We start from the raw sequence: 9,683 nt of genomic DNA, 5'->3' as shown, positions 1-9,683 counted from the left end.
CGCACGCCGCCCGGTTCAAATTTTCTAAGTGCAACGCACAATGAGATGCATGAGAAACGGCCTTGGTTACCATCACATTTGAAGCGATGAATACGAAGTTAAATTTTATGACTCGGTGTATAAGTCGAGGTCGATTTTTTTCGGTCGATTTTGGATCGAAAAAGGTCGACCAATACACCGGCAAATACGGTATATAAGTTTGTATAAAACAATAAGAGTATGTACACATTGCTGTTGCTCCCTCTTCAGTCGGAAGCGTGACGTTTCGCCGAGGGCCGAAAAGAATATGCTAACACGCCAGCAACCTCATTTGCCAGCTCGCTTTAAGAGGAGGTTCCGAGTCCGACTCGATACCAAATGTCTGTTTGCTGCTTTAAGACACGCACGCACATACGCACAGACATGCACTCACGTGTGTGCGTGTGTGTGCGTGTGAGTGTGTGTATGTGCATAAAATAAACTTGTTGTGGGAGTCACTTTGCACATTTTTGATCCAATTTCGCAACATTTCCAAACGCCGGAAACCTGACGCCATATTTACTCTTCTTCCTCGCTTCCTTCCAGAAGTTCTAATGCGTCCGGGTGCATGCTCACGCGCGTGCGTGCGAGCCCGCTGATAAGATTTGCATCGAGCGCAGAAACACTCAAAGCATCAAAGAACAACATCAAACTCTATTGGCTGACAGGATGGCGAGATGGTGAACGCGGTGCAGCTCGGCGTGGCGCGGCCAGGAGGATGTAACCCTAACCTGTAATCACACACGCACACACAACGACCAGAGTTGGAAGTCTACTGATGTTGAAATAGTTCATTTGGTCATTAACCCAAAGAAAAATCGAACAGTAAAAAAAAAAAAATACACAAAGAGAAAAAATTGACTATTTATCAAGTAAAATTTCATTTCTAATTGATTTTTTCCAAGTTTTCGTTTGCGGTGACCTCTCCCCCCCCCATCAACACCCGCCCACACACTTTTATGTTTTCCATCGTGTTGGTCTGCCGGCAGCCATGTTGTTGTTGTCGTGGTCGGCCAGTCAATACGCAGGAATAAAAACGTAACCAAGCCAATCAATTAGGCCCACTTCATTTTCATAACTGCACTCATCGTCCTTGTTGTCGCGACAACAGACCCCCCCCCGGGATGCCCGGTACCCCCACCTCTCGCCATGCCCCGCCCGGAACGCCTGGATGTTCCGGCGGTGTCGTGTTCGTAGGGATGGATGTTTGGAAGCCGTCGAGATCCTCTTACATCTAAGAACTTTGGATCAATAACAATATTTTGCCCCTTTGCCATCCTCTTTAAAAGGCCTGCATTCATTTTTAATGGCGGCCGGCTAATACGCGAACAGATGCGGGTGAGGGCGGTCAGCGTTGGGTCGCTGTCGGCGGCTAATTGGCTCCTTGGCGGCAACACTTGAGCCGCACGATCCAATCGGGCGGCGGCGTCATAACGCGGCGAAAGGCGACACCCGGGAAGCGGACGCCGACAACAGCCGGGAAACAACGGCCGGCAACGAACACAAACGGCCCGGGAAACCAACCGCAACAAACATTAATGTACACAGATGTCAGAGACTGACAACGAGGGAAAATAGGGAAAAGAAATTTAAAAAATAAAGGCAAAATGAACACAGAGAGATGAAACAAAAAAAGGACAATAATTATTCGAGATCTCCACAATGATAAACTTCAAAAGGAAAATAGCAACAACAAAGCAAATGGTGGCTAACAAACCAAAAATAAACAATGGCCCAAACAAATGAAAAGGAAGAAACAGGTCTGATCCCGGACGACGGCAGCGAACAGAGTGTAGACTTGCGATGCCTGACCCCGGGTGACCCTGACAGGAAGCGAGCCAGCAGGCGGCCACGTTATTTTGTTGTCGCTGCGTCGGCAGGCTAATTGGTGCTCCAGAGATTAGTCGTAGCTTAGCTTTTGTTCAACCCCTGCTGCACTAAACGAGGAATGCTGTGCTAACATGCTATTGCCACCTAATGCTAAAAACGCGAGCACTGCTAAAAACACACGCGCACGCATGCACACACACACACACACACACACACACACACACACACACACACACACACACACACACACACACACACACACACACACACAAACGTAGTGATTAATGACAACTTTGCTAAAATGTTAATACATAGTTTAGTGGAGCGACAAACACATAATAGTAAAACACATCCACTCAGACACATTGTGAGCAGAGAAACAAACATTTTCTCTAATGTTAATGCTAACACACACAAGCACTCAGGCTTTCCACGAGCCTTGCTACTTGCCTTGCCTAACTGCTAGGCCGCTAACCTCACCGCGAGCCTCGCTACTAGCCTTTCTGCTGGCATCACGGCTAACTTGTTTACTGGCTTGGCGACTGCCTGTGGTTGTTTAACTAGTCATATGCCGCGTGTTAGCATGTTAGCACGTTAGCTGTGGTTGTGTTGACCTTGTCTACTTGGTGTGAGTGAAGAGCATTGAAGAGGCGAGTGCGACTCCTAATCCTCTTAAATCCGAACGTGTGTTTGTTAACGCGTCTTTTCTCCTGTGACATTTTAATCTGAGCACAGGTCACCAATCGCATGCCCTGGGGAACTTGGGGGTGGAGCCAAATGCAGGCAGGGGAAAATAAATCGTGTGAACTTAAAGAATGAAAAATCTGACCTCCAGCGTTTAGTCAGAGCTGATGCATTTGGCAGGTACACTTGAAGGATAGATGGTGACCTTTGAACCCGGCCCCCGCGATCCTGTGTCCACCTGCCTGAAAGTGAACACTCTCATCTTTCAACGAACTGCAATTACACACACGCACACACCTGTGCACGCACACACACACATTTGCAAACGCACAATCAGAAGCACAAATGCTAAGAGAATGTATGAACAATGTTCTACACCCTTCAGCTGTGTGTGTGTGTATGTGTGTGCGTGCGTGCGTGCGAGCGAGCAAAGAGTGTGTGCGTACGTGCGTGCGTGCGAGTAAGTGAGTCATTCAGTCAGTCAGTAAGTGAGTAAGTGGAAGCAATGGGCTAGAAAAAAAAACGCTGCTAATTCCCCGTCACACTGCGTGACTTCTCATGGGTCCCGCGAGACGGCGGCGCCGACGGACGAAGGACGAGTGCGGATTTTCGGCAAAGCGTTGTCACGGCAAAGCCTCGACAGCTCAAAGCCGGACGAGCGAGCTCAACGCCTCAGTGTGGCAAACGGAGACTTGTCATGGAGAATCCACATTTCTTTGCTTTTAAATTCTTTTTCTTGTGTATTTGGAGTCTCCAAGAGTGTAGAAAAGTGAAAAATATCCCTCCAGGTGCTGCACAGATACTTTTAACATTTGTTTGGGGGGCTATTTTTTACTCCGTTCAGTTTTCTCCGTTTTGTATTATGTAACTTTATCTATTACATCACATCCGTTAGGGTGGGACAAACCAAACAAGCTAGCATTAGCTTACTTCGTAGCTTGATTGCAGTGCTTGTTTACAAGACGTGTTCATAAATATTGTGAGGGGATTTATTACGTGTTACGTATCTATGGACAAGTCTTCTTCCGTTGACATATTTTAGTCCAGGAGTCCCCAACCCCTGGTCCACGGGCTGGTACCGGTCCGTGGGTCACTTGGTACCAGGCCATCAAGCCACAGAGAAAAAACAACAACTTTTTTTATCGACGATCAATTAATTCAGATCAAGACGCTCATCCCGGTCGTGTGACATGTTTCCCCAGTCAAGCCCGCAAAGTTAGCAAAAATGAGTAAAAAATTATTCTGAAAAATATAAAAACATTTTTGATTCTCTCCCAATTACATCTGTCGGTTCTGGTCAAGACGCTTGTCTCAGTCACGTGACATGCCACCTCAGTCGAGCCCACGAAGCAAGCAAATATGAACAAGAAACAGAGAAAGCTTCTTCGGAAAGGGAAAAAAGCCCAATGAAGAGACGGAAGAAGAAGAGGCTACGACTTCTAAGAAAAGGAAAGCTGCATTTAAAAGAAAATTTCTGAGGTCCTACATAAAATATGGATTTATCGCCACAGGTGACTCTGATGCGCCAAGCCCACTCTGCATAATATGTGGCAACAGGCTAGCTAACGAGGCAATGACGCCTTCAAAACTGCTTCGGCACATGGAGACCAAGATTCCTGTATTAAAAGACAAACCTTAACCACTTCGGGTGTCATTGTCTTCGATTACGCCTAGATGGGACCGACACGTTTCTGAGAAACAAGCTCACTAATTCAACGTAATTGTGAGTTTTATTTTTATGTCGTTTATACTTGTTTTTGTGCCAGTCATATCATTTTATTGCATCGTATTTATATATTTATTATAAACGTCTTATCTATTTATATAAATGTATTATTTATTTATATAAAGGCCGGTCCACGAAAACATTTCTGACACGTAACCGGTCCGTGGCACAAGAAGGTTGAGGACCACTGTTTTAATCAATCGAAAAGTTTGCAGCATAAGTAAAAGCTACCTTGGCTAAAAAACTACAAATATGTCGACTGGAAAGGGAGGCGCACATCTTGCGGCGTGGAGGGTGTGGGGTGTGAAGTATCTCATTTGCATTTAAAGAGACTGCACCAAAACGGCTTGCTGTGAGCTGCACCTCAGAACAAGTAGAAAAGAGGGACCTGCGATGACATCAAAACGAGAAATTCAGACAAAAGCATCGCTGTTCCACTTTATATAGACCACAACTGAATGAGTAAAACGTAAAACAGTAGAATTTATTACAGTGATATGTGGGCTTTAAAACGTCAAGCTATTGGCTCGCTGCGAGCCCGCCTAATTCTCGCCCAGGCTTCGCTCAACTTTGCACAAAGCAAAGTCATGTTTTGTGCCACGACAGGATTGTCCTTCAAGTACGTTTCGCATACGCGAGATGCATTTGAGTTCCTCAAATGCTTGAACCCGTATCACAGCACGGAGTATTGGAGTGCTCATAAAGTAGTGAGAGAAGCGCAAGTGCGAATTGACGTCCCGTCATGAAATGGCCCTCATCAATATTGATGCTGATCTGCTAATGAGACTTTGCAAGTAACGCGCACGCACACACGCAAGCACTGAGGTCACGGCGGCTGGACACCAGCCACTGTGTCTGTGTGTACTTGTTTGCGTGTGCGGAAAGCACTGTGATTGCATGGCCGCTACTCTGTGTGTGTGTGTGTCCATTGTTGAATGAATGCATCTAAGTCCATCTGTTTGGCAGGAGACAGGATTGTGAGGCCATCTGGGCTTTTCTTGTGTGTGTGTTAGCCTTGAGGTGTGTTTGATGCAAAGGTGATAAGATCGGATGCACGCACGCACGCACGCACACATCCACTGCTCTGTGAAGTGAGAACTTGAGTTCTGACATTGTGTGACGTGCACTTCATCACTGTGTGTGCGTGTGTGTGTGTCTGTCTGCGTGCGTGTGTGTATGTGCGTGCGTGTGTGTGTGTATGTGTGTGTGCGTGCGTGCAGTTTGTTTATGCAGTCAGGTCAGGCACAAGGCAGGAACACACACACACTCACGCTCAACACTCTTGTCACGCCTGATGTTAGCGGTTAGCCTTTCAAGCTAGCCACACGCCATTGCCCAAATACCCCTCCAGTGTGTCAAGTGGAGTGCTTGACAGTTTAATTCAAGTTCACTAAAGAGCAACTAGGATCACACATCGGAGGTTTTAGATTTGCAGTTTTGCTATCTTTGTGCCACTTATTTAGCAGTTAGCATCAGCAGTACTTGTTGGCGATACAAAGTTAGCCTACCATTTTTGATTTTGATCCCTCTGCACCAGAAGTTAAGGACCACTTCTTCATCTGTGAGGCCCTGGTCCAGGGCTAGGGGACCTGAGTCGCCCAAGAGCCCTAACCTGCCTCCTCTCCATGTCCCTCTCTCTCCTCCGACACGCCTGACTGAAATGGTCGGCTGAGCTGCAACCTTGACAGGGTCTCGATCACTTGAATCGGGTGTGTTGCAGCGGGGAGACGTGTGGGAAAACAGGCAGGATCGGGCTCTTGTGGAACATGGACTCCTCCCCTAGTGTCACAGCTCATGTTAGCATTAGTAGTTAGCATGAGCACAATATTGATGCTAACATAATGCAGCACTGACAACGACTTGCTTGACGACAATGAATTTGATTCGCGACCAACTCGGAGGACGTTTTGGAGCTAAGCTGTTTGCGCCGCATCTGCGCCAGTTAGCATTCGAACCAGTTCGCATATATCTGCGCAGAAGGGAGAAGCATACTCTTACAGGGAAACTAATTTTGTGAAGCCTGCGGCAGATGTTCTCTTAGCTGTCGTCACTCCTTGCAATGTGTGTGCGTTTCCAGCTGTTTCTGCGCGTGTGTATTTATTTTGCAACGCATTCACGTAGCCTTGCACACACTCGCATGCACGCACGCGCACACTTCGGGTCGTGCGGATGTTGATCCAAACGGTCCATCAATCGAATCTGTGCTGAGAAAACAAACTCTGGAAGTGATGATTATTCCTCACTTGACAGCTGCGTGTGCGTGCGCGCAAGTTGAACTTTTGTGCGTGTAGCCTTGTTCTTTGACTTCTTTGTGTTCTTGCGTTACGGCCGTATTTGGAACCTCTCAAACTTGGCCGTTGGGCCACTTATCGATGGAGGCAAATACAGAAGGTGAAAATGCAGTCATCAATAAGGAAGCTCCTTTGCTTGACTTGAGGTATTTTTTAGTAGTTGGGTTGCGCACACACGCACATGCACGCGCGCACACACAAGTGGACGCATGCAGTCTCACACGAGTACATTCATGCAAGACACGCACATTTAGGCATGCACACGCCTTGTGCACCCACATACGGCACGGAAACAGCCACATACACACCCATACCGACACATGCGCACACACCCTCCACACCGCATGGAGCGCCATCTCCATGGCAACGTGACCCGGCCGTGCTCTCCATCTGCAGGCGTCTACAAATCTACGTGCCGCGTGTACATATAGATGAGTATTTATAGACAGACGAGATAGACAAGTGGCAGCATCTTGCTCACCTTCCATCTGTGCTCGCCCTCCGCACCCCGTTTCACTCAAGGGTGAGTGACAGCCGCACTCAGGTAGAGGCACGGGGGGCGGGGGAGGCTAACAAAGGACATTGTCGGACAAGAGACAGTAGTATCGAGTGTGACGTGACATGGTGACATCACACATGAAACATGACACCAAAAGTATGAGACTAAATGAAACAAAACACGTAAGGGATGAGACATGTTAAGAAATGGCATGACATAATGAAAAATGAGAGACATGACAGGCAAACATGAGACAAAATGAGACTGAGACAAAGTAAGACAAGAGACATGATGAGACTTATCATATCTGAACTTTTTGCTCTTTCCCAACCTTCACTGATACGAGCACCGTGCGGGATGGGGGGTGTCAGTGGGGTCGACTTGACCCACTTACTTTTGACTGTTCAGCTCAATGCTAACAAACAAGGCAAACTGCCATAGATGTGCTTCCGAGCAGGTCCGTGTCGGGATACTGTTTGCCTTTAAAGCCCAAGTATCACGGTAATAAATTCTACTGTTTTACGTTTTACTTATTCAGTTCTGGTCTATATAAAGTGGAACAGCGATGCTTTGGTCTGAATGCCTCGTTTTGATACCGTCACTCTTTTCTACGTGTTCTGAGGTGCGGCTCAGAGCAAGCTGTTTTGGTGCGGTCTCTTTAAATGCAAATGAGATACTTCACACCCCACACCCCTCAGGCCGCAAGATGTGCGCCTCCCATTCCGGTCGACATTTGTAGTTTTTTTTTTTAGCTGAACTAGCGCTTTTTTTTTGCTTTATCTAAACGAGGTAGCGTTTACTTGCGCCGCAAACTTTTTGATTGATTAAAAGATATATACGGCAGAAGGCTTGTCCATACAGCCATACATGACACATAATAAAATAAATATACTAACTCCCTCTCGGCTATAGAAGACATTATCTTGACTTGACAGACCATACAGACCATCCTTTACAGACCGTGAGAACTGTGCAAACAAAAACATAAACATGCAGTGCAATTCTTAACTATAAATAAATATGCTCAAAATAATCTCCTTTGGTCTCTTTTCACATCATATTGCACTACTGCTAATAAACTTAATCACAAAACATATAATACCTATAAGACTATTAAACAAATAAACTTTTAAACATAATCACAATAATCATTACAATATACATAGTATATACTATACCACCACTAGCAAACATATTCAATACTACAATACTGCAGCAAACAAGTGGTTATATTAGCCGTAAGCTTCAATGCTACAGATAAACAAGGTAAATAAATCAAATGCAAACTTCCGCAATGAAACAACACAAAAATGTCACCCTCATTACCTGCATATACAGGCGTGAGAGGTGGTTAGTAAGGCTTAAGAAAAACGTAACGATAACATGGCTAGTCAACAGCTTAGCAAAACTGGCTTTTCATTACGGAGATTTTCGCCGGTGGTCTGTCACTAACACAGTACAAAGGTCCGCCTCATTGATAACCATTAATAGGTATGAACCAAAATACTTTGAGCTGAAATACTGGCTCAGATGCAGTTACAAGAAATCTCCTCACAATATTTATGAACGTCTTGTAAACAAGCACTGCAGTCAAGCTACGAAGTGAGCTAATGCTAGCACTAGCGAGAAGCTAGCGAATGCATTGTGTTCCCCAAGAATAAAACAGCACCTTTGATGCAATTCATCTGGTACAACTACTCATAATACACCCACAAGAAGTGAAAATAGAAAACACGGCTCCAAAATCAGCAGAAAGACTGATGCAAATGCTATGGACTTCTTGTAAACAAGCACTGCAGTCAAGCTAATGCTAGCGAGAAGCTAATGAATGCATTGAACATATTAGTGTTCCCCAAGAACAAAACAGCACTTTTGATGCAATTCATCTGATACAAAAATGATTCAAGATGGTGGCGCGTGCACACGCAAGGACCTCTCTCTGTCCCACCCGTACGGTGTTTTGTTCGTTTAATGAGTGTTTGTCCGACAGTTTTATGTGTTCGTCTCGTCGTAATACGTCGTGCTACAAGTACAGCAGGCAGGTTCTGCTCAACATCGGCGAAAGTGGGTTTTGTGGCGTTGTGGACTTTGATGCGGAGACATTAAAGGCGCTCGGACTACTCCGTCCTGGAGCGTCGTCGGACTCGCCTGCTATTCCTCCCCCGGTTGGAATGCGTTGGAAGCGGTGTGCGAGGAGGCAGAAGAGGGGCAAGCGCGGAGGCGTCCGGGCGAGGCTGGCGGCCAACCCAGCTCGCCCGGCCGTGCCTTCCAATCTTCTGGCGAATGTTCGCTGGACAACAAGATGGATTACATTCGCCTGCTGAGCTCCACAAACCAACTGCTGTGTGCTCGTGTTCACTGAGACCTGGTTGACTGTCAACATTCCGGACTCTGCTGTGCATCTAGAGCGGCTAGCGTGCTATCGGGCGGACCGTGCCATTGTGAGAGGGGGAAAGTCGCGAGGAGGTGGAATATGCATCTACGTCCGTGACGAATGATGCCGGGACTCCATAGGGCTATGCAGGCACTCCACTGGCGGAGTTTGTGGTCATTAAGTGCCGTCCTTTTTACCTGCCGAGGGAATTTACTGCGATTCTGCTAGTCGCGAGTACATCCCGCCTTCCAACATCGAAGG

General features: G+C 46.5%; 1 long non-coding RNA gene across 2 annotated transcripts in view; it reads right to left on the bottom strand.

The window, feature by feature from the left end:
* Positions 1–6,385, bottom strand: part of LOC125980754 (uncharacterized) — a 22,783-nt gene extending 16,398 nt beyond the window's left edge. Inside the window, exons 1-3 of one of the 2 annotated variants that reach the window (XR_011088091.1) lie at positions 5,767–6,385; positions 2,678–2,774; positions 1–749 (exon numbers count right to left, since the gene is read on the bottom strand). The exon at positions 1–749 is cut by the window's left edge and continues 3,589 nt beyond it. This is a non-coding gene — a long non-coding RNA (uncharacterized lncRNA). The remainder of the gene's footprint in view (positions 750–2,677; positions 2,775–5,766) is intronic. The other variant, XR_007485726.1, reaches the window with a different exon arrangement.
* Positions 6,386–9,683: the final 3,298 nt, after the last annotated feature.

The sequence above is a fragment of the Syngnathus scovelli genome, chromosome 14, assembly GCF_024217435.2.
Source record: "Syngnathus scovelli strain Florida chromosome 14, RoL_Ssco_1.2, whole genome shotgun sequence".
Lineage (NCBI taxonomy): Eukaryota > Metazoa > Chordata > Actinopteri > Syngnathiformes > Syngnathidae > Syngnathus > Syngnathus scovelli.
This window is presented reverse-complemented; position numbering and strand designations above follow the sequence as displayed.